We start from the raw sequence: 26,447 nt of genomic DNA, 5'->3' as shown, positions 1-26,447 counted from the left end.
TTTTGAAATACATTGCTGAACAGTGGGTTTATACTTTTGCTTTACAGCAAAAAGTTATTAGGAAGAGTCACATGACTAGATCAGAGTTTGCAAACCTAAAAAAAACAGTAGACCAGCAAATGTTGTAAACAGGTAGTGGGCCATAAAAAGACAGGATGGAATAATGGCTGGTGAGAGGGTGATTTGCCTCATCTTAAGGGTCAGTGACTACACAGTTCTGGTTGGTTGATGCCATTGGAATAAGGGCCCACAATTGCCCATAGCTCTTATTTGTGTAGAGAAGCAGGAATCATGAAGTTCTATGGTAAAATAATCTGATTTTTACATGTTGGCTCATTTTAAAACAAATCACATAAGCCTGTAAGCTAAGCAGCATATATTATGTTGGCCAAAACTAGCCTGAGCAATTTTCAGTCTCTCCTTAACACTTTGCTGACTCTGCTAGTTGTTATTTGTCTTCAGAGATGTGCTTGTATCTTCCAAATATGCATGTTGTGCACCAGTGTTTGTTTTCTCTGTGACCAATTTGTCTATCTGAAGAAAGGAGCATGCCAACAAGTTCAGTGCTAAAAGATTGTGGATAAGGGGTAGACTTCCCTAGATACTGGGTAGAGAGTCTAACCACAGAATATGGAAGAAGGAAGTAATTATATGGAGTAGGCATTAGTGAGGAAGGAGTATCAACATTAGGAACTCTAGTGTACTCTTGAAGCAATACCCTAAACCTGCAAAATTTGATTTCTCTGATGTTTTGCCTTCTGATGGTAATGAAAGGCATATTTGGCATGCAGTTTGAAGTTTGCTTCCCTCCTATATTATAGTTACCTTGTTCTACCTGTTCACGAGAAAGTTTGATGTACCTTTCAGCATTAGGTAGAGGTGGTGAAATAGGAAGGGATAGAAAGGTCAAATGAACTCTGGATGCTCCATATTCACCTCTTGAAGCTGCTTCCAGAAAATAAGCAGCATCCTATTAGGGGCACTATGTCTGTGCATTCCAGGCAATGATCACAGCTGAGTGGCAAGCAATTGGAGGAGAACTGACAGGTAAGCACTAGCTAGCTGTGACAATACTACTTCTGCTTTGCATATATAGCAAGACATTTTCTGGAGGAAAACAGGCTAATACATGTGTTTCATTGATTTGGCTCCAAATAACAAGGTAGAATCACAGTGGTGATATTGCCATATCATTTCAGGGTCACAAAAACAACAAGTTTTCATTGATTGGTGGTGATCTGAGTGAAACTTCATGAACAAGCAAACAGGATTAAATGAAGGCGCTAGAAATCAAGCCTGTCCTGACAGAACTTGCATTTCCTTCACATTCACCAAACAGAAGAAAATCAACTACTACATTAACTCTACAAAGGAGGCAAGAGTGTCATCTAGTGGCAACTCAAAATTGTTGCTCACTTAAAATTCATTTGCTAGGATTGTTCTGCTAAAATGATCTATACATTATTTCAGAGCATATCAGAATCTTTATTTTATAAACTCCATGCCTTAAGCAAGCAAAGAGTCACAAATTTTTATTATTGTTTCATGCTTTTCTCCTTAGAGAATAATCATCATATTATCTTCCCTGTTCCCTGTCACTTTCTCCCTGCAAAATATCTTAGCTAGGAACCACTTTAAGTTGGACAATAAATATTTGAAATAGCAGTGGTGAATAAATACACTAAAATCCTCTTAATAATTTTGATAGTTATTGGATAATTTTAGTTTACAATCGTGGCAATATGCTATTTTAAGTTAAGCTTTAGAGGCGGACCTGCGACCCACCAGCAGATCAGGCCCAGCGGCCTGCTGAGGGGCAGAGCCGCCCCCTCCCCCTGCACCTGCAAGGTAGGCGGACCTGCGACCCACCAGCAGAACAGGTCCAGCGGCCTGCTGAGGGGCAGGCCCGCCCCCTCCCCCAGTGCCTGCAAGGTAGGCGGAACTGTGACCACCAGCAGATCAGGCCCAGCGGCCTGCTGAGGGGTGGAGCTGCCCCCTCCCCCCACACCTGCAAGGTAGGCGGACCTGCGACCCACCGGCAGGTCAGGCCCAGCAACCTGCGGAGTGACAGAGCTGCCCCACGAGCCTGCAGGGTAGGCGGACCTGCGACCAACCAGCAGAGCAGACCTAGCGGCCCGCCAGCGTGGTAGACAGATCACCCCAATTGGAGGAGGATCACAGCCACTACCTGCCCTGCAAGGGAGATTTTTCAACTATACAAGAGCAATATAAATAAATAGAGGGAAAATTTCAAAAACACAACAGTTTCACCAAGCAGAAAAAAACGCGAGCAGTATGAAAAGACAAGGAAAGAAAGGACCACAAGCAATGCAGGTCAACTCAACTCTAGAAGAGGTAATAGCTGCAACAGATGGAATGTCAGATAAAGAATTCAGGATATACATGCTTCAGATGATCTGGAGTCTCAAGGAAGACATGAGACAGCAAAATCAGACAATGAAAGATCACTTTCACAATGAATGACATAAACAAATCCAAGAAGCAAAAGATCAATTACACAGGGAGATAGAGGTAATAAAAAACAAACAAATAGAAATCCTAGAAATGCAGGAAGCAATAAACCAACATTAAAAACTCAATTGAGAATACTACCAGCAGAGTAGATCACTTAGAAGATAGAACATCAGACAATTAAGACAAAGTATTTCAACTTGAAAAGAACATAGACAGCTCAGCAAGACTGCTAAGAAACCATGAGCAGAACATCCAAGAAATATGGGATAACATTAAAAGACCAAACTTAAGAGTCATTGGGATATAGGAAGGCACAGAGCTCCAAACCAAAGGAATAAACAATCTATTCAATGAAATAATACAAGAAAACTTCCCAGACTTGAAGAATGAGACAGAATCCCAAATCCTAGAAGCCTACAGGATGCCGAATGTGCAAAATCATAAGAGATCCACACCTAGACACATTATAATGAAGATGCCCAACATACAGAATAAGGAGAGAATTTTAAAAGCTACAAGAGAAAGGAAGCAGATTACATTTAGGGGTAAACCAATCAGGATAACAGCTGATCTTTCAACACAGACTCTGAAAGCTAGAAGATCCTGGAATAACATATTTCAAACACTGAAAGAAAATGGGTTCCAACCAAGAATCGTGTATCTGGCGAAATTAAGCTTCAGGATGGAAGATGAAATTAAAACCTTCCATGATAAACAAAAGTTAAAAGAATTTGCAGCTAGAAAACCATCTCTTCAAAAAATACTTGGCAAAACATTACAGGAAGAGGAAATGGAAAAAAACAATGGAAACCAACAGTGGGAGGTAGGACAGTAAAGGGGGGAAAATAATCAAAGAGGAAAACAAATCAGGTTTAGTAACATTAATAAACAAATATGGCTGGAAGAACAAACCATATCTCAATAATAACCCTAAATGTTAATGGCTTAAACTCACCAATTAAGAGACACAGGCTAGTTGAATGGATCACAAAACAAGACCCAACAATATGCTGCCTACAGGAGACGCATTTGATAGGAAAAGACATACATAGACTGAAGGTGAAAGGTTGGGAAAAATCATATCACTCATATGGACTGCGGAAACAAGCAGGAGTGTCCATACTCATATCAAATAAAATAGATTTCAAGCCAAAGTTAATCAAAAGGGATAAAGAGGGACACTACATACTGCTCAAGGGAACCATACACCAACAAGACATAAAAATCATAAATATATATGTCCCAAAGGTGCTGCTATGTTCATCAAGCAAACTCTTCTCAAGTTCAAGAGTCTAATAGACCACCATGCAATAATCATGGGAGACGTCAACACACCTTTCTCACCACTGGACAGATCTTCCAAACAAAAGTTGAATAAGGAAACTATAGAACTCAATAACACAATTAACAACCTAGACTTAATTGACATATATAGAATATACCACCCAACATCAAGCAGTTACACTTTTTTCTCAGCAGCACATGGATCCTTCTCAAAAATAGATTATATATTATGTCACATGGCAACTCTTAGACAATATAAAGGAGTAGAGGTAATACCATGCATCTTATCTGATCATAATGGAATGAAACTGAAAAATCAACGATAAAAGAAGGAAGGAAAAATCATTCATCACTTGGAGAATGAACAATAGGTTACTGAATGAACAATGGGTTTTAGAAGACATTAAGGAGGAAATTAAAAAATTCTTAGAGTTAAATGAAAACACAGACACAACATATCGGAACCTATGGGACACATTGAAAGCAGTTCTAAGAGGAAAATTCATTGCTTGGAGTTCATTCCTTAAAAAAAGAAAAAACCAACAAATAAATGATCTCATACTTCATCTCAAAATCCTAGAAAAAGAAGAGCAAAACAACAGGAAAAGAAGTAGAAGGCAAGAAATAATTAAAATCAGAGCTGAAATTAATGAAATCGAAACAAAAGAAACAATTGAAAAAATTGACAAAACTAAAAGTTGGTTCTTTGAAAAAATAAATAAAATCGACAGACCATAGCCAGGCTAACGAAGAGAAGAAGAGAGAGAACTCAAATTACTAGCATACAGGATGAAAAAGGCAATATCACAACAGACACTTCAGAAATACAGAAGATAATCAGAAATTATTTTGAATCCTTATACTCCAATAAAATAGAAGATAGTGAAGGCATTGATAAATTTCTTAAGTCATATAATCTGCCCAGATTGAGTCAGGAGGATATAGACAACCTAAACAGACCAATATCAATCGAGGAAATAGAAGAAACCATCAAAAGATTACCATCTAAGAAAAGCCCAGGACCAGATGGGTATACAGCAGAGTTTTACAAAACCTTTAAAGAGGAACTAATACCAATACTTTTCAAGCTATTTCAGGAAATAGAAAAAGAGGGAGAACTTCCAAATTCATTCTACGAGGCCAACATCACCCTGATTCCGAAACCAGACAAAGACACTTCAAAGAAAGAAAACTACAGACCTATATCTCTTATGAATCTAGATGCAAAAGTCCTCAATAAAATGCTGGCGAATCGGATACAAAAACATATCAAAAAAATTGTGCACCATGATCAAGTAGGATTCATCCCTGGGATGCAAGGCTGGTTCAATATACGGAAATCAATAAATGTTATTCACCACATCAATACACTTAAAAATAAGAACCATATGATCATCTCGATAGATGCGGAAAAAGCATTCGACAAAGTACAGCATCCCTTTATGTTTAAAACTCTCGAAAAACTAGGGATAACAGGAACATACCTCAACATTGTAAAAGCAATCTATGCTAAGCCTCAGGCTAGCATCATTCTGAATGGAGAAAAATTGAAGGCATTCCCTCTCAAATCTGGAACAAGACAGGGATGCCCTCTCTCACCACTTCTGTTCAACATAGTTCTCGAAACACTGGCCAGAGCAATTAGACAGATGAAAGAAATTAAAGGCATAAAAATAGGAAAAGAAGAACTTAAATTATCACTATTTGCAGATGACATGATTCTATACCTAGAAGACCCAAAAGGGTCTACAAAGAAACTATTAGAGCTAATAAATGAATTCAGCAAAGTGGCAGGATATAAAATCAACACGCATAAATCAAAGGCATTCCTGTATATCAGCGACAAACCCTCTAAAATGGAAATGAGGACAACCACTCCATTCACAATATCCTCAAAAATAATAAAATACTTGGGAATCAACCTAACAAAAGAGGTGAAAGACTTATACAATGAAAACTACGGAACCCTAAAGAGAGAAATTGAAGAAGATCTTAGAAGATGGAAAAATATACCCTGTTCATGGATAGGCAGAACTAACATCATCAAAATGGTGATATTACCAAAAGTTCTCTATAGGTTTAATGCAATGCCAATCAAAATCCCAACGGCATTTCTTGTAGAAATAGAGAAAGCAATCATGAAATTCATATGGAAGAATAAAAGACCCAGAATAGCAAAAACAATGCTAAGCAGGAAGTGTGAATCAGGTGGTATATCGATACCAGACTTCAAACTATACTACAGAGCAATAGTAAAAAAACAGCATGGTACTGGTACCAAAACAGGCGGGTGGACCAATGGTACAGAATAGAGGACTCAGCAACCAACCCACACAACTACAACTTTCTTATATTTGATAAAGGGGCTAAAAGCATGAAATGGAGGAAGGATAGCATCTTCAACAAATGGTGCTGGGAAAACTGGAAATCCATATGCAACAAAATGAAATTGAATCCCTTTCTCTCGCCATGCACCAAAGTTAACTCAAAATGGATCAAGGAGCTTGATATCAAATCAGAGACACGGCATCTGATAGAAGAAAAAGTTGGCTACGACCTACATACTGTGGGGTCGGGCTCCAAATTCCTCAATAGGACACCCATAGCATAAGAGTTAACATCTAGAATCAACAAATGAGACTTACTCAAACTAAAAAGTTTTTTCTCAGCAAAAGAAACAATAAGAGAGGTAAATAGGGAGCCTACATCATGGGAACAAATCTTTACTCCTCACACTTCAGATAGAGCCCTAATATCCAGAGTATATAAAGAACTCAAAAAATTAGACAATAAGATAACAAATAACCCAATCAACAAATGGGCCAAGGACCTGAACAGACACTTCTCAGAGGAGGATATACAATCAATCAACAAGTACATGGAAAAATGCTCACCATCTCTAGCAGTCAGAGAAATGCAAATCGAAACCACCCTAAGATACCATCTCACTCCAGTAAGATTGGCAGCCATTATGAAGTCAAACAACAACAAGTGCTGGCGAGGATGTGGGGAAAAGGGTACACTTGTACATTGTTGGTGGGACTGCAAATTGGTGCAGCCAATTTGGAAAGCAGTATGGAGATTTCTTGGAAAGCTGGGAATGGAACCACCATTTGACCCAGCTATTGCCCTTCTCGGTCTATTCCCTAAAGACCTAAAAAGAGCATGCTACAGGGACACTGCTACATTGATGTTCATAGCAGCACAATTCACAATAGCAAGACTGTGGAACCAACCTAGATGCCCTTCAATAGACGAATGGATTAAAAAAATGTGGCATTTATACACAATGGAGTATTACTCTGCATTAAAAAATGACAAAATCATAGAATTTGGACGGAAATAGATGGCATTAGAGCAGATTATGCTAAGTGAAGCTAGCCAAGCCCTAAAAAACAAATGCCAAATGTCTTCTTTGATATAAGGAGAGTAACTAAGAACAGCCTAGGGAAGAAGAGCATGAGAAGATGATTAACATTAAACAGGGATGAGAGGTTGGAGGGACAGGGAGAGAGAAGGGAAATTGCATGGAAATGGAAGGAGACCCTCAGGGTTATACAAAATTACATACAAGAGGAAGTGAGGGGAAAGGGAAAAATAATACAAGGGGGAGGAATGAATTACAGTAGAGGGGGTAGAGAGAGAAGAGGGGAGGGGAGGGGAGGGGAGGGGGGATAGTAGAGGATAGGAAAGGCAGCAGAATACAACAGACATGAGTATGTCAATATGTAAATCAATAGAAGTGTAACTGATGTGATTCTGCAATCTGTATACAGGGTAAAAATGGGAGTTCATAACCCACTTGAATCAAAGTGTGAAATATGATATATCAAGAACTATGTAATGTTTTGAACAACCAACAATAAAAAAATAAAAAAAAAGTTAAGCTTTATATGCTGTTTCAGTCCATTTATATCCTGAGATTATCTTTTACCTCCAGTGAACCTGGGTTGATTAGGAGTAAACACAGTCAATTAAATTTAGAGTCTGCAAATTTGCCACCTCAGTGAGTATGCTATGTCCTAATCTAGCTCCTCAAATACCAACTTAACCTATTGGAAAAACAATGGAATACTAGGCAATTATAGTGTACTATTCTGGCTGGCTGCATCTATCCTGCCCATTGTCTGTGAGCAGTTAGAGAACTGTACTTTATTGTAATTATTATTTATTAAAATTATTTGATTTGATGTGTTATAATTATACATAATATTGGGATTCATTGTAACATATTCATACATGCACAAAACATAATTTGATCAATTTCATTTTCAGTCTTAGGTAACTGATGAATATGTAAATTCTGTCTTGTATGGTAAAGATTTAGTTGACTTCTTCCCCTCTCCCCAAAAGACAGTTTTGCTTCCAATTAAAATTGATCTTAATATTCCCTCAAATATCATATGATTTTGGTCTGCTTAGAACATTTGCCTGATTCCTTCGTATAAGCATAAAAGACTTAGAACTCAGGAAATGGTATATAGGTTGAACAAGAAATCAAAATTAATCCATAGTTTTCAAATGAACTATAGAGAAAAGTACCTTTGCATAACAAGAATAATTACACTAAAATGCTCTAGCAATCAAAGAGTTAGACATATAAATCTATCCCTAGGGATCTTGTCTCATGATCATTCTCTAAGCTTCAACTTAAAAATAAAATACTTTTCAATTCAAAGTCTTTAAAACTAAATATAACCATCTTCTTAAGTATTAATTGGTCAATGCAAAGTTAAAAGTTTTGACATTCATTTAAGAAAAATTTATGAGTGATCAATATTAGATATTTATAGAATTACTTGCTTTTTAACTTATTTACTTAGATTACACTTTCATTTTCAGGAAAAAAAAGCACTGAATTTTAACTTTAACTTCTTCAGAAAATAATTTGGATCAGTTACTTATTTTTCTTTCGTACTGTAAGATAAACAAACAAACAAACAAAAACAACCATGATGAATAAAAAGAGTTAGGAACTAGAACTAGCTGGTGTGGACAAAAAAAAAATATGAAAAATAAAAGACTTTTCTGTAACTTATTCTTAATGTAAACAATTTCGCTCCTTTAAAAAACTCAGGGTCATAAAATCCATCTATTTATCATTTTGTCACTGAGAGAAACATAGTTAGTTGTATTACTTTCATTATTTTTGTGACAATATATACTGAAGTGATTTTCTTTTCTTTTTCTTTTTGCTTCTTTTTTTTTTTTTTTTTTTTGGCAAGATTTCTATGAGTTGGGAACACAGTACACAGAGGAAACCCTCTGAGGTAAAGTTTTATAACTGCTCCCAAGAAGCATAGCCAAAGGGAATTTGGCCACGCCCCAAACAAGATTTTATGAAGGGGAGGTTTTTACTTATAATTGTTACTTAAAATTGTTTATGATCAAAAGTTTTTAAAATCAAGTGAGCCATTAACTGCCCTTCAACCTGGTATTAACAAAAGATTTAAACTTTGAAATAAAAATGGGTGCCAACAGTCAATTTGAAGCAAAAAAAAAAAAAAAAAGCCTTATTTTAGGGACTCAGAGTCTTCTGAAATGTTTTCAAGAGATTGCTCCACATGAGACTCCCATTCATAGCAACGTCTTGCCTTGTTTTCATAGCAAAGTGGCCGAAGGCATATTTTCTAGAACCAGAAATCTGAACTTTGGTAAGATCACACTTTCCTTTGCTTAGATCACACCTGGGCTCAACCTCCTTCACTATGCCAGTGTATTATATATACTTCATGAGATTTTAATAAATTTTATTGAAGTACCTAGTTACACACACACACACACACACACACACACACACACACACACATGGGGTGGGAGAGGGAGGGAGGGAGGGAGGGAAGAAGAGAGAGAGAGAATGAATGCCCATATTGGAGAGTTTAGATCTAAGAAGTTATATATCTCAGATAAAATTTGCCTGTACCTTATATCCTCAAATAATCAAATACATACATATATATTTGGGATATGATAAACTTTAATATGATGAACAGAGTCCAATTAAAAGCCTAAGCTCAGCAGCTGTCCAAGTAAACAAGAATTAATTTTCCATTGTTTCTATTAACTTTCAAAATTCAACATAAATATATGTTCAAATAGGATTTTCCATGTTTTTAGAAAGAAGTGTATTCCCATAACTTTCCTTTAATTTGATTGTATGGCTTTGTGATATTTGAATATTAATTGTGAAAAATTAGTTATTTTCCAAAGTCAAAAAAATTAGGAAGATAAAATTTATGCAAAGTGTCGTTTTTGTCACAAACATGATGGTAGTAGATTCTGAGCATAGCAGCTAATGCTATCTATCCTTTATGCTGCCCACAGCTGCATAAAAGTGGCAAATTTTTAAGGCCATGACAGGCAGATAGATTTCCAGATAGATGGATAGTAAATGGATCCATAACTGGTTTTAGAAACAACAAGTTTATAATGCATTCTTTGTTTGTATTTTAAGTCAAATGTAATTTGCTCTTATTTTTGTAAAAAAAAAAAGGTTATTTGGGGGCACAACCACACTCATTCATTTATGTGTTGTCTATGACAGATTTCACACTAGATACAGTTCTTGTCACAACAGAGTTGAGTGGTTGTGATAGAAATGGTATGATTTGCAAAACCTAGAATATTTACTATCTACCTCTTCAGAGAGAAAGTTTTCTGACTTCTGAACTCAGCAGAACTTACCAGTAAAACATTAGCAATAATGAAAATGTTCTTTATCTTTTATTTAATACAGTAATGGCTTAGCCACAGATGAGTACTTAGTACTTGAAATAACTACTCCTACACTAGGGATTGAAACCAGCCAGGGACATTCTAATGCCCAGCTACATCCCCAGCTCTTTTTAAAATCTTTTCATTTTGAGACAGGATCTCCCTAGGTTGCCAAAGCTGGCCTCAAACTTACTATCCCCCTGCCTGGGCCTTCAAGGCTTCTGGGATTTCAGGCATGTACTGCCACACCCAGCTCTATTTTGTTTTAATTAGTATGTTTTTCTAGTAGCTACTTCACTAAATAGCTTAGGTCTAGATAGTTCCTCCCTCCCCCCCCCCCCCCGCAAAAAAAAAAAAAAAAAAACATAATTATCTCCTGATTTGTAGAATTTGCTAAGTTTCAAGGTGTAAATAAACTCACTATCACCAGTTTCAAGTACAAATGTTATATCACTGAACAAGGGAACAGTAGAGTAGAGGAAGGGAAACAGGGTGAGGGAGGAGGCAAGGGAAAGAGAGTACTAGGGACTGAAATGGAACAAAATGTATTTCAAAGCATGTCAAAATGAGCCCCATTGTTATATATAACTAAAATACACTAATAAAACATTTTTAAAAAACAAAAATAATAGTTAAGTTTTGAGTATTTATTTTCATTTTTATGATTCAATTATAAGTTTATATAGTATATAATAACTATATTTTAATTTTTATTTGTTCATTTTAGTTATACATGACAATAGAATATATTTTGACATATTATACATACATGAAGTATAACTTCCCATTATACATCATGTGGAGCCATACTGGTCATATATTCATATGTGAACATAGGAAAGTTATGTTTGATTCATTCTACTGTCTTTCCTTCCCATTTTCCCTCCCTTCATTCCCCTATCTAACCCAATGAACTTCTATTCTTCCTTCCTGGCCCCCTACCCTTATTGTGTGTTAGTATCCACATACCAGAGAGAACATTAGTCTTTGGTTTTGCAGGATTGGCTTATTTCACTTAGCATGATAGTCTCCAGTTTCATCTAATTACTGGCAAATGCCATAATTTCATTCTTCTTTATGGCTGAGTATACATACACATTTTCTTTAATGTGTTTAATAATGGGTTTCAAAGATCCTGAAAAGTTGTCTTTATTAAACCAGTACAATCAGTTTCAAAAGACCATTAAGTGAAAACACCATGCTCTTTATTACTATACATAAAGTAAATTGAACATGGAAAAAAAAAAAGAGGTGATAAGGAACTAAAGTGAGTCAAAGAAAAAGTACAAAGAATGTATTTGCTTGACACTCAGTTTGGGAAAATAGATATTTTGTCAACGTGTAGGCATTGTTAGTAGTGCAAAAAGAAATGTCACAGAATGGGTCAATACAGTCGGGATTTATAAATTAGGGTCACTGTATCCTTGACAAATTTTTAGAAGGTGAACCCTCTCAATTCATGTTGAAATTTTATGTGAACATAAACAAACATTTTCCTAGGCCTAAATCAACATTTCATGTGGGTTGGGAATCATGATTTTTAAAATTTGAATACAAAACCTTTTTAGTTTCACTTAGAAATATCATAAGCATGTTTGTGGATTAAACTTGATGAGTTAGGGCTAAAACTACAAATCTGTTGAATTCTAATCTGCAGAAGGCAAAAGTAGCTAAGAGTTAGCACATGCAGAGAAATGATGCTTGAGAAAGAACAAGGATCAATGCTTGAACCAAACAATTTTATATGTTGGAATACAGTGCTGAGGGAATCATACAGAGGTCATATAGAATTCAACATGAAAGGACAAAGAGATTAAAGTATGGAAAAAAGTGATGAAGACATGACAATAGATTCAACAACTCTAGGTCCATTTTAAATTTTAGAAATGGAAAATAGAATAAATATTCAAATAAGTAATGACTGAGAATTTTCACAACTGAAGATGTGGAGAGGTTTGCAATGGATATATCTAACAACAATTAACACCTGAATATGTAACAAACTACAAATCAATAAGGAAAATTTGAAGAAAAATAAAGGAAATGAACAATCAATTTATAAACACAAAAAAGATGTTCCATTTCAACAAATTCAGAAAATAAAAAATTAAAACGTGTGGAGATGTTCATTGATTAGATTGGAAAAACTGATAATATGGTATTAGTGAGAACATTGAAAAACATTTGTGCATTGCTAGTTGCAATATAAATGAAGAGCGTTTTTGGTAATAGTGGTTATACTTAAAGATGCATATGTATAATTAACTAGAAATTTCATTTTATAATCTGAAAAACTCATAGACAAGATATATACAAAGAGGCTAGCTAGCTATATCTTTTTAATTAGGAAAAGTCTATACAACTAAATATTCATCAATAGTTAAATATATATTTGTGATAGTGTTTTATATTTTTAATATGAGATATATATTAATTAAAATGAATAAACTATATCTACATATAACAACATGTATAAAATTTAAAAACTAATAAAAGGAAATATGCAAATTTTAAAATGTTATGTTTTAGTTTAGTTACATTTGGATAAAATAAGAGGGCAATCCAATGACAAGACAAAATAAGAACCAGTCCATTCTATAATTTTTTAAATGAAAAAAAACCCAGATATTGCAGAAGACTCAAATTTGCTAAATACAGATCTTTTCTGCAGTACTCTGTGATTTTCTGTTTAAATATTTCATAAGTTAAAAGATAAAGAATTCAATCAATAGTGTTCCAGGGATAAAAACCTCAAATACTCTGAAATTATTGCTTAATTTAAGATTTTTTGCTACCTCAACAAAAAACCAAAGAGTAAAAAGTTTCAGTATATTTGACAATAACAGAAATGTTAGTTTTTATGTATTCAATGTATTTAATCTTAATAGTCAATGTATGGATATTGTTTTTTGTCTATTAAAAATTCAATTTTAAAAGTGTTTTGTATACAGTAAATTTTTATGTTTCTAATACTCTATGTATTTAATATACATCAACTTGATGTTTTTGTCATATTTTACATTAAAAATAGTGAAAGGGGATTTCAGTTAGGTGAATCTAAAGGTCCCTTGGTTAAGTTTTTCTAAAACTTTATCTTAAGTTTTTCCTGGTTGGTTTGTTATTTAAAATAGCCACTAAAAAAGCATTTGTCACATTAAATTACATCAAACACACATTTTTAAGTCACTGCTTTAAGAACAAGCCTAGCCTTGAAGATGAACTGACTAACACTATTTGGTTCCCCTATTCACTCTAATTTTCAATTTAATCATGAAGAACTCCTTGTATTTGAAATGTTAAGAATAAGGATTGTCCTTAAACTATTGGCCTGAATGACTGACACTTTATTCCTCATGATATAAAAACTTCACATTAAATATTTGTTGCATAAAATATTACAGTGAAGAGATCTTTTCTTTAGTTAGCTCATTTTTCTTGAGCTAACTGTAGTTGCAATTGTCAAAATATTCTGTTTAATATTAATAAAATAAATTATGGTAAAGGAGTAAAAGTACCGAAAGACTGGAATTATGGTATCAATTCTGTTACTGACATAGATGGATACACACACACACACACACACACATACACAGAACAAATTATATAACTTTCTGGGCCTTAAAACCTTCTTCATCTATCCATTGTGAGTGCACAACCAGATGGTTTCTAATGTCTCACTTAGCTAATGTTCTTTTTTTTAATTGTTGATGGACCTTTAATCATTTATTTATCTGTGGTGCTGAGAATTGAACTCAGTGCCTCCCTCAAACATGTGAGGCAAACACTCTACCACTAAGCCACAACCGCAGCCCTGGTTATATGTTCTTAATTAGAGTTTTCTCTTTAGGCCATCATGGACTCTGTAACTAGAAAATATCAGTTGTAAATCAGTGTTGTAGTACATTTCCACAGAGCTGTTTTTTGTGATCTTCCTTCTTAACCATTCCTATTTTCCTTGTCTTAATTCGGACTGTAACCATCTTTTTTTCCATGAACGTTAACTTTTCTTCTAGGTAGTTATGCTTTTCATCTCTCTGCATCTGATGTGCTTCTATATCCAAGGTATCTTTCCTCAAGTAATAAAAGCCTGATTTTACTAATTGAAACGGCTCCCCTTGGATTAGAGTGTGAAGTCTTACCTAAATATGAAATTCTGTCTTCCCCAATTTACTTTTCTAGTTCAATCTTGTACCAGTTTCCATCCCCCTTCCAATCTTTAGATACTGAGCCTCACCTTCTCCAGAGAATTCAAGTCAGAATCAGTTAAATCAATTGTGTATTTCCCCACTTTGTGCTTTCCACAAGGTTGTTCTTGCTGCATAGTATGTAGTTTTTTCCTTTTCTATCAAGTGAAATCCTATTTATTTATTATATCCCCGTTCAAATACCACTGTGATTGAAAGTTTCCCTAAATATCTAAGAAGAAAAAATTGCTCCCTCCTTCCCTTTCTCACCTGCTCATCTCATAGTATTTTCATATTATCCTATTTTAGAATTTAATGTGCTGATACATTTATTTATTCATCCATAAAACAGTTATTGAAGACCTGCTATTTATTAGACTGTTGAAATGCCGGGTACAGAATTATAAGTGCTGATCGCATCTTTTAACAAGTTTATTGTTTATGTGGAGACAACTTTTAATTTTAATGTACAAATGAGCATAAGCAATAGTCTCCCCAGGGAATACACTGGAAAAAAAGCAAGAGAAAAATCCTCCACATACTGCAGAGGGAGGTAGAATCACGTCCAGGAAATTTCCTTAGTTAAGGTAGATCATTAATTTATAACTACTTAGAGCTTGGCATATAATTAAAACTTAATAAATGTTATTAAATACACTGTATTCCTAGTGTATGAATGCCTATTTTCTGTACTGTTGAATAAAGGTGGTTGGTAGTGAGGAGATATCAGAGGTATATAGAATCCAACATCAATAACAGTATCAAATATTTCCATTTAACCATATTCCACAGGGGAAGTGTCAGGTTTGCACGCTGTGAGAACAGATATTAACTACATACAACCTGAATAACAGAAAAAATCTCATCCACAAAGGTTCCCCAAAGAGCTCCTCAGGGCCATGTAGGACACACAATAAGAAGTGCAGGAGTGACAGTGTTCTGCACTCGCATTCCAGGTGATGATGGTTCAAGACAGTGCAACCCCGCCTCCGAAGAAGGCTCAACTTATTCCTCCAAGATTCCCAGAAGGAGAAAGGGTGATTTGTTCATTGTATAGTTGACTCATTTTCCTAGAAAGTGCAGACTCGGTATAGAATGTTAGGTGGTGAGATCGCTGGTGGCTCATAGTTTTCCCCCACTTTCAACGTCACTGCAGACCCTCTGTCTGAAGCCTGGTCCCAAAGCCGCCGCGGAACCACGTTTTCTGCACAGCCGCCCGCCCCGTTGCCAGGTAACCGCCTCACCCTCAGCCAAGTCTCCAGGGATCACGAGCCGCTTCCGCCTCCCCTCCCAGACAGTCCAATCAGCGAGCAGTGTGTGTATCACGTGATCCCCAGGGCGGGACCTGGAGAGCGGCCCTCTCCAACCCGCTCCGCAGAGGGCTTTGCGGAGGCCGCTTCCCCGCCCCTCAGAACTCGCAGCCGGGCCGCCCCGCCCCCGGGAGCCCCGGGCCGGAGGCGAGGAGGGCGGGGCGGGACCACGCACGGGCCGTGCTCGCACTCTCGCTGCCTGCTTCAGCACCTTCCGCTGTCCACAGCTGCAGCCACCTCCTCCTCCAGGTAAGGAGCCGGTGGGGCCAAGGGGTGTGAGACCTGGGCCAGCGCTGGGCTGAAGCGGGTGATTCTTGAATTGCTGTGGCGTCGTGTAAGGACGCCGCTGAGGGCCCTGCGATCGATCACAGGCTGGGCTTCTGTGCGTCCTACCAGGCTTTGCACACCTTGGAGCCTAATGGGCTAATCCCCCTGAGTTTTAGAGTCACACACCTGATTGTTTCCAGGCTCAGTAGAAGCCAGCATTTATGTGTGTGAACTATCACTGGAGTGTAAACTATGCCCATTTCGGGGACATTGTTTTATTTTTTAACGTTGTTAAGCATATGTATGTCTTAGAGTCTAGATTGTTATTCTCACTAGTGTGCCGGCCAAACACCGTACAAATTACTTATCCTGTTGAAGACAGTTTTAATATTAGGGTTATACCAAGAAAGCTTTGATCAATAAGGGAATCTGTTCTAGAAAAAATGACAGTATCTTAAGTACTAAGTAAATTATAAAAATACACTTTCTTGTTCCATTTCCCAAATACCCAGACTATGCATGCATGCAGATATTAAAAGGAACAAAAAATTTGAGCCACCTTTTATACTGTGCTAATTGAAAACAATTGATTGTAATGAAATTTAGTGAAAAGTTTGATCATGTATATGAATCAGATTTGTTTCTGACGAGAAATACTGCATTCCTAGTTCTTTCAGAAATATCCTTCCAAGAAAACTATCAAAAAAAACCCACCAAAAAACAAAAACAAAAACGTAAGTTCAATATTTAATAGGTACAAAATAGAGGTAATTTAAAACTCAGCAACTTGAGATTATAATTGTTATTTTTAGCACTCTAATAGCATTTCTGTGTAGTAATGATCAGAAAATAGATAAAAAATGAATTTCAGTATTTATACATTTGAACTCAACAGGGGTTTAAACATTCTGTTTATTTTTAGATTCATGTATTGTCTTATTACCCTGCATGAAGGGAGCTTATACTGGACTAGTGCTTAGTATAACCCACAGGGAAAAAGAATTCTCTTACATCCTTCGAAATTTTGCCTCACTGACCTAAATGTGCAAGGACATGGATGTAGTTGTACCTTATCCATTTGAAGGCAGAAGTCTGAAATAAGCCAAGAACTCCAGTTTTATGATCTAAAATTCAGTGTAGTAATTACATGATTATGAAAAATTCAGTTCAACAATATTGGGGAAAACATGATTTAGTAGATTAGAGATTAATTTAACCAATGGTAGCTTTATGTTGTTTAATCAGGAGTTCCAGAGAAGTTTTCTAAACTGGAATAAAGCCATGACCTATTTCAAAGGGCATACATGGAAACAAAAATCATATATTTCTTAAATGAGCTCCAAGAACTTACGTTATATAAAAAGATGGATTGAACTGTATTATTTGTATTGATATGACTTTCTCCTATGTCGATATTAATAGAAATGTTTAAAGAATCAAGGGTTGCTCTGAAAAAAATATTAAATATGTATGCTTGAAAGTTTTAAAATTCTTTATTCTTTTTGTTTTTATAATGAAGTACTACTGCGTTAAAATTTTTAAGTTATCCGCTAGTCACATAATGATGTCATGTATTAGAAAATCATACATTAATTTTGCTTAGAAGAGCAAGTTTTTAAATTCCTCTGCTCCTAGGGCTAGACTATTTTTATTGTTGCTGTTTTCTATAGATTCTACCTTGTAACCCTTAGCCTGAGCAAAAAGGGGCCAATGGTAGTTTCTGTTATTGAAAAAAGATTAAGAACTGTTTGTTTGTTTGTTTGTATGTTTGTTTTGCCCTGATGGATAGAAGAAGTCAAACTTCAAGAATGATTAGGTTGTCGCTATTAATAAAATATGTAGAAATTTTCCAGTTTTTATTTTCCTAAACATAATGAAGACTAAAATGAAATTTCCAACGATTTTGAAGGATTCACATTTTCTTCCTGTACTCCAGAATTTATTTGAAATATATGTCAGATCAGTAACAGTTTTATCAGGTTACTGAATAACCAGTTTAACCAGCCTTTCATGGTAATGATATATATTATATGCAAGCATCACTGCTACGTCCTACAACTTTTGAGTTATTTTTAATATCTTGTGTATCTGTTCAATTTAACAGATCAAACTATTGAAGTCATATAACTTCAAGTTTGTCTTCAGGAACAAAGATTTCACTGATAGTATTTTAATTCTTAGAAGAATTTCTTATTAACTAAGGCTCCTTCTTTTGCAGTAGAAATGTATTGAAATAAGAATTGGCTGGCACTTTTCAACATGCAAGACCATGCTTTATTCTATGATAATAACATAGTAATTATTCTCTTACTGTTGGACAGACTATTCCTTGGAGATTTGTGAGCAAGAAATAAGATATGGATACCTGAAGAGAATTTTAGAAATTCCCAAAAGAATCTATTCTGTAGAAAAACAAAATCTAGAGGAAAACTTTTTGCTTATATGATTTTATTTTTTTTCTAACTTTGGTCATAAAAATTGGTAGGGAAATAGTATAATAAAATGACTAGCTTTGATCTATGCCATTATATTGAAAGAAAATATATATATATAAAGAAAAAAAATCCAATAATTATTGATTAGAAAAAAGTTCACATGGTAAAATATGAGCTATCGAAATAGAAGGTAGAGTTCAGGGTGTTTTCACATGATTTCAATGAATAGACAAATGGAATTCAAAAGAACTTGGAGCATTTCAATTAGGCTAGACTTTGCAAAACAAATACAACCCGAACTTGAAACCACATCTGGTATTTGCATTCCAGATATCATATTACCAATTAGTTGAGGAGAATAAATTTTTTGTGTATAATGATAAATGTCTTACTTACTACTTTTTATATACTTACAAAGTACTGTTTTGTAGGCTAATTATCTCCTGAAGTTCTGGAATTCTGCACTCTGGAATTCTGCATTTTAAATTAAGAAATATAGCATAGAAACAGAAATATAAATCTTCTACAGTAAAACAATATGTGATATAATTCATCCTTGTTATTTTCTATTATTAGGATGTTTAATAATTGGCATGTTCAGGGAAGGCCTGGCAAAAGATACACCAAATAAATTCCCATTGTGGTAAGGATGTTATAACATTCAGTTCTTTCTTTCTTTCCTTTTTTTTTATTTTACAGATTAAAATGCTCAGATATGGAGAACTCACAAAACTCACAATGGAGTTCTTTAAACAATTTTCTTTATGCTTAGGTGTGTTGTTTTCTTTTTCCAAAGTCTTGACACTTTAAATTGTAACCAGGTATTTGTATTTCATTTACAATTATGTGTGACAAGTTCAATTCCATATCACTCATACAAAAAACTTTCCTTTCAAGTTGGAAATTGGAAAATAATTCTCAGTGCTCAGAACTCTCATGTTTAATGTGCTATGAAATAACCTTAATTTTCTAATGGAAACAGCTCCATATGGAGTCTTGAAAGTTTAATAGTTGCTTAATAGAAAACAGCTAATAGTTAATTTTTTAAGGTACATTTTGAATGTCTTTCAATGAAAAGTGTTATGAAGCATTTTCTTAAAGGTAAACATAATTGTAGGTTTGAAGGAGCCATTCAGAACTTAAGCTAGAAAAACCCTTAGAGTTGAAGGCAGCTTGTTAGACAAACATGATATCAAGATAGACCCCTAAACATCCCTTCTGAGGAAGGGCCCGGGAATGTGTATGAACAATCTTCAAGTGAATCTTAGGCAGAATTGAGTTTGAGAAATACTGATAGAATGTACAGTACACTATTAGAGGTAGTCAACACTCAAGCTCTTAATTTCCGTGTACAGTTCCACTTTTGAAGCTTTACTTGGTCATACCCTAAACTACTAAATAAATCAACTCCTTTCTAAAAATATAATAGTGGATAGCTATATTACATTAGCATTTATATATCACTAGTAACTTTTTAAACATAATGTTTTACCTTTGTAATTAATCACATTAGTTCATGATTAGGGATAATTTTATGTTGACTAAAACCAGTTTGTTTTTTTTTTTTTAAAGAGAGAGAGAGAGAGAGAGAGAGAGAGAATTTTTTTAATATTTATTTTTTAGTTTTCGGTGGACACAACATCTTTGTTGGTATGTGGTGCTGAGGATCGAACCCGGGCCGGACGCATGCCAGGCGAGCACGCTACCGCTTGAGCCACATCCCCAGCCCTAAAACCAGTTTTTGACAGGTAGATTATCAAGTAGGTTAGCCACCTATCTAATCTATCCATTGGCCCCAAACTAGAGGATACAGTCTGTTCGTTACTTAGCAAATTTTAGGACCAGTTTTAGGCCTCTGTCAGTATACTGGATACAAAATTAAAATGCTTTTTAGTTATTTTAGGTAAGCTATTTCTATTATTTTTGAGCTTTCAGGCTCCCATTTGATTTCCTTTTCTGTTTTTTTCCCAACTGACTTGCAGAAACAAAATTTAACACCTTTGCTTAGAGTATGAAAATGTCAGCATGCCAAATGGGAGTGTAGATATTCAGACAGATACCTGAGAATGTTTACTCTATTTAAAAAAAATCATGTACATAACCCAGTTCACATTTATATTAATTAGAAGGGCATGTGGGGTTTCTTAGGTTTTCAGAAAAATTTATGGCATAGGTCCTTGAGTCTTCCTTCATGAAAAATGATCCTATTTAGAAAATAAGCTTATACACTTTTTGTAACAATCTTTTAAAGAAATAATCTTATATATTTTCATGACAAATATTTACTTATTTCACAATACTTTCTCAAGAACATATTTACTTCTAGCTTTCTTAGTTTATGAATGAAAATATGTGATTTCCCTCTGCTGTAGTTTTCTTTGATTTTCAATCACACCGAAGGTATTATAAATGAGCCTGTTTAAGTAAAAGTGGATTAGTTCTTCAGTCAAATCAAAAACTCATTTCCATATTACAGCACAGAAGACTTTGTGATCCTCTAAAGTTCTAGACAATCTAATTTCATAGTTCAAATGCATGTAATTTTAAAATTTTGATTGTTAAAAATAGGGATATAAAAACCTAAACATATGTAGATGGATGGCAAAGATTACTAAATTCACATTCCCACCTCTCTGAATTGGGATCTTGCTTTTCTGATGATATACAGTTTATGTGTGGACTAACATATGTCTCCTAGGTTTTGATGACCAAATTGGAACTTATACTGGCTAAGTGGTCATTTTGTGAGCCCAAATTAAAACTGCCACTTTGATCTTTTCTACATGCTACCTAATCCAGGATTTTAATGTAGGCTAATGCTGTACTTGTTGTGACCTATTTTATCATCTAAGCTTTTAAGAACATGATTTGACATATAGTGAGAATGCTTAGATAAAATTGCCCTGTTAAGCATGAGAAAAAGATAACCTCAGGAATAACATAAATTTAAGAGATTAATCTTTGTGAATAGATGATACCAGAGGTAATTTTTCTGCTAAATTATCTCTGTTGTTGTATAACTAGGTCAATAAATCTCTAGCTTTACTGTGCATATAAGTCATCTTGGGGTAATTTTGACAAGTTCTACTCCAAGATTCTTATTCATTAGATTTAGGACCTGCTACAGAAATCTGCATTTGTAGCAAGTTTCTAAGTTATTCTGCTTTAAAATACCTGAAAAACATATCTAAATGAACTGATTTAGAGATTTAAAAAATCCTATTTATGCTTAATAATCTATGACTCCACATATCACAATCAAAATAGTGTTCATATAGAATTACTAATATAGAAACAGGAAGATCTCTGGCTGATGTGGGGGTTGCAGGAAAGTTCTTCAAATTTCCTGAAAAAAGTTTTTCCAGTTTTTTACAAAATAATATAACCACACATTGATTACACAATTACAAAATATTTTTGTGTTAACTCTTAGCATATAGTATATTCAAATTTTAAACCCTTTTAACAAGATATTTTGAAGGTTTTATTTTTTAATTAAAAAGGCAATATATGTTCTATTACACAGAAATTTCCAAATTCAGAAGAGTGTAAATGTGAGTTTAACAAAACTTTCTTTAATCTCTGACTCTTGGTTCATCTCTGGTATTTAATACACTTTTTAAGTACTTGGATTGATTTTTCTTACTATTTCTTAAACGTGTCAGGAACATATCAGAATCTTTGCTTTTGTTACTTCCTCTATTTCACAAACTTTTCCATCACCTTTCTTTATACTTTTGTTCTTTTGTTTCCTTCAAATATTTGCTTAATTTCAGTGTGGGGCATCCGTAGATTATCTTTTAAAGGATTCTACTATGAGCTGTATCTCTAGAACTTCTTTTTCTGCACCATTTTTCTCTACTTTAAAAATTATCTTAAGGATATATATATATATATATATATATATATATATATATATATATATATAAAATTTACTCATTTGTTTTGCTCATTTTCTGATTACCTGGTGTAAAAATAAAATCTCTGGGAAGACAGGGCTTTTATCTGTGTGTTGAATACTTCTTTAATGCCTGTCTAGAACATAGTTATGAATCAATAAATATTTGTTGAACAAAGAGAAGAAGTAATTGTTAAAATTATAAGTAATTATTAAAATTATAAAACATAAATTAGGTCAAAGGAATATTATGTTTCTATATTTCCCAAAAATCTTACCATTCAGAAATAGCCAACTGTTTACCTTACATTGTTTTTTTTTTTGTTTTTAGTTTTTAAAGTATATCAATGTTTATAGGTGTATATATGTAAATTTTAAAATACACAAAAATGTAACGTGTCATTTAACTACATAGATTTTCAAATCATTAACTTTTCATTCCTTGTATATTGATATTTTATATAAATTTTCATATCAGCATTGTTTATAATAAACTTTTAAATAATAAGATTTTTTATGATTTGTCTATTATTTAATGTTTTTTGTTATAAAAATGACTTTGAGTCAATTTCTCCCTAATATTTCTCCCTAAATATCAAGAAGCAATTTGTATCTATTGATTACATCTTTAAATATAAAATGGAAAAGTTTTTATATCTTTGTATTCTGCTCTTCTTTATCTAAATCCTAGTACCTGGAAAACAATCTGAGACTTTTAGTTTTATTTTAAATTAACATTTTATATTACCTATCTTTTTCATAAAATTATTTTATCATTTGCATTTTCAAAATCATACTCAGGTTTCTTTGCTTAATATACTTTAAAAATTACATTATCTTCTATAGTTGATTTCTTTTCTTTGGTTAATTTTTTGAAAGAATTTAATTTTCTTCAAGTAATCTTTTAGAAAAGTTAGGAAGGTAAATTGTCTTCTGAATCCTTACATTTATGAGAATACCTATGTTTTTTCTTCACATAGAATTCACTTGTCTATTTACAAAATTGTAATAACACAGCATTTCTTCAGTTTAATATAGTTATTATATGACTTATTTCTTAATAAGTGATGGGAATCTAACTTCTCTTCATTAGTACATACCATCTTAAATTTTTTCTACTTGCTCAAAGAATTATAAAATATTAGTTTCTGAATTTGTCCGAATTTTATTTATGTTCCTGTGTATGTGTATGCATAACATGGATGATAACATTTAGGGAAATGTGAAAAAGTATTTCTTTGACTAATTTATATCTTTTTATGATTTTAACAATTACTTCTCCTTTTATTTGTTCAACAAATATTTATTGATTCATAATCATATTCTAGGCAGGCACTAAAGAAGCACTCAACAAACAGATAAAAGTCCTGTCTTCCCAGAGATTTTATTTTTACACCAGGTAATTAGAAAATGAGCAAAACAACCAGTAAATTACTTATTTGTTTTATATGCATATATAAATATTTTTTTTTTTTTTGCTTGAAACAAAACAAGCACTTTTGATCTCTTTTGGTTTATCTCATCAGCATCTTTTTTTTTTCCAACTCAAGAAACATTTTGGGGCTGTATCTTGGACTGTTGCTTTGTTTTAGTTATTTTACTTGAACTTTAACATTCTCTAAAATTTTTTTAAAATTAGTTCCAGTTTTCATCCCTTGTATAACATTTCTTTCAATTTTTCCCTTATCTAAAACAAAACAAATCTACTTTCCCACTGTGTTTTGGAAGAGTTTTGTTCTCTGAATGACTGATATGTTTGCATTGATTTATTTTTCCAATTTTCAATTCTGTCCTTTTTCGCTCTTTCATGTGGATTTTTATTCCCTTGCCTTTTATTCTCTTGCCTTTTATTTTCTTCACAATCATTATTTCAGCATCTCATACTGCAGTCAATTTATCCTACCCACTGGTACACTCATTTCTGTTCTTGAATGAGGGGAGGCCCACATAGGCTATTCATTACCAAAAGAGAGAATCTGCAGATTTTTGCATACCCCCCAATTTTTTCTTCTTGGGTACTAGATTAATTATATCACCATTTGGTCATAGCAAATTTTATATCAATATCAATAGAAATCTTACTTCAATGTCATAATGTCATTGTTTAAGACTTTTTATTATCTGCTATAATGCTGTGTTAGTGACATAGAATTTTCTTTCTTTCTCTCTTTCTTTTTTTTGTGTGTGTGTACTAGAGATTGAACTCGGGGGCACTTTACCATTGAGCTACATCCCCAGCCCTTTTTTTAGATTTGATTTTTAGACAGAGTCTCACTAAGTTGCTGAGTCTGGCCTTGAACTTGCAGTCTTCCTGCCTCAGTCTTCTGATGTCAAATTTTCTTCTATTTACCGTGAACAAATTGATAGAGAAAATACCTGAAAAATAAAAATCCTGCTTCTTTTATGCCTCCATCTACAATGTATTGTGAAAAGTAGTACTTCCCTAGGGTATAGATATCTTATTTCATCTTTCTCTTATTTTTTGAGCTGTAGTCACTAAGTAGATATAAGGAGGGACCATGAAGTAGGGTTAGAGAAAGATACAGTGCTATGGATTCCATGCCTATAAGCAGGAAAAGAGACAATTGAGCATAATTATTTGTTAGACAGCATAGTATATGCCATGTGCCTAGTTGGGTCTATCATCTTGTTTCTCTGTATGTTTAGTAACTAGCATTGGTGCCTACCCATGATAAATATGCAACATTTGCTGAAATGAATGAATAAAATGATATAGCAGATATACATGGATTAATATATTTTTACTAAATAATATATGGTTAATGAGATGAATACTGTATTTCTTTTTTTTAGAGAGACAGAGAGAATTTTTTAATATTTATTTATTTATTTTTTTAGTTTTCGGTGGACACAATATCTTTATTTTATTTTTATGTGGTGTTGAGGATCGAACCCAGCACCCTGCGCATGCCAGGCAAGCACGCTACTGCTTGAACCAGATCCCCAGCCCAATACTATATTTCTTTAGCCAAAGTAGTTAACACCAAACCTGGCTTTTTATATTACTATGGACAATAATAATGCAATGTTTGTAATAGTATATCCCTGGGGTGATGAAAACATGATAATTAATTATATTTAAAGAAAATTAAAAAGGCTACATATAATTAACATTATTGACTTCCCCTTTCACAAATGATTTGAAAGTATGCATTCTAGGAGTCTACTTGAGGTTTGGTAGCATATAAAAGGGAAACGCAAAGTAATAGTGGCTTAAAACAAAATAGAAGTTGATTTCTCTCTTTTTTTTTTTTTATAAAGAGGGGGTATTAGTGTAGGATGTTTTGAGGCATTCAGACTTCTCATTTATTTTTTTGCCATCCTTTGGGTGTAACCCTCATCCTTGTGATCCAAAATATTTTCTAGAACCTCAAATGATAACATTAAGGCAAAGTTGCAGGAGGCAGAAAAAGGGCAAGTGGGGAAATGGTATTCCCTCTTTCTTAATGTGAGCAACATGTCCTAATGCTATTTATTGTCAGATTTTTTTTTGCAAATATAGTATTTAGTAATATGCTTTCTTATATCATTAAAATTGTTTTCTTTAATACTGTTTATCTGCATTTTACAAAATATTTTTCAGAAGACATTTGGAATTTTCCCTAGATTTTGTGAATTAGCAAAGGTGAAGATGAATTTTAGACAGAAAAATAAATATAAAAAATTAAAAATAAGTATATATTTTGACAACTTATTATACTTTCTCTGCTGCATCAAACCACTTTCATAAAAAAATGCCAATTATATTTCTTAGTAATATAGTGTATTTAGAAATTGCTTAAAATAGATTTCCTTGAAAAATCCAATTATATTAAATAGATTTACCTTGAACCCCATTTTATATCCTAAAAAGTAGAAA

The 26,447-nt window shown here is 33.8% G+C and overlaps 1 protein-coding gene across 1 annotated transcript in view; it reads left to right on the top strand.

The window, feature by feature from the left end:
• Positions 1–16,091: 16,091 nt before the first annotated feature.
• Positions 16,092–26,447, top strand: part of WDR17 (WD repeat domain 17) — a 94,196-nt gene continuing 83,840 nt past the window's right edge. The window contains exon 1 of the mRNA XM_081269434.1: positions 16,092–16,216. The gene's annotated coding sequence lies outside the window, so the exon portion shown is untranslated. The remainder of the gene's footprint in view (positions 16,217–26,447) is intronic.

The sequence above is a fragment of the Spermophilus citellus genome (genome assembly GCF_964194105.1).
Source record: "Spermophilus citellus genome assembly, chromosome: 16".
Lineage (NCBI taxonomy): Eukaryota > Metazoa > Chordata > Mammalia > Rodentia > Sciuridae > Spermophilus > Spermophilus citellus.
Note: the sequence above shows the minus strand (reverse complement) of the source record. Positions and strands in the feature narration are given on the sequence as shown.